We start from the raw sequence: 484 nt of genomic DNA, 5'->3' as shown, positions 1-484 counted from the left end.
GCTGTAGTTCAAATGATATTTTTTTTTAAGGGTAAAGTATATTTTTTGTCTTCGAAGTTTGGTAAAAATTTTAAAAATACTCCTAAGTTTTATTTTGCTTCAATTTTGTCTTAAAAGTTTTCGATTTGCATCAAATATACTATCGGAGGCTAAATTTTCAAAAAATTTAAGACCAATATAACAATAATGCATGAAAATTATGTTTGATTTGCTTGTGCCGAAGGGTTGTTCTTATGAAATTGTTGTTGAATCGATCTTAAATTTTTTAAAAAATTAGCCGTCAGGGATATATTTGATGCAAATCGAAAATTTTTGGGGCAAAATTAAAATAAAATAAAACTTAGGATATTTTTAAAACTTTTATCAAACTTTAAGAATAAAAAATATACTTTACTTTTTTTTAATAGAAGTTTTAAGTTTGAATCTCTCTTTATATAACTTGATAAAAAGAGTGAAGAGTATAATAAAATTCTTGAAAGGATTG

This window comes from Arachis ipaensis, chromosome B04 (assembly GCF_000816755.2).
Source record: "Arachis ipaensis cultivar K30076 chromosome B04, Araip1.1, whole genome shotgun sequence".
Classification (NCBI taxonomy): domain Eukaryota; kingdom Viridiplantae; phylum Streptophyta; class Magnoliopsida; order Fabales; family Fabaceae; genus Arachis; species Arachis ipaensis.
This window is presented reverse-complemented; position numbering follows the sequence as displayed.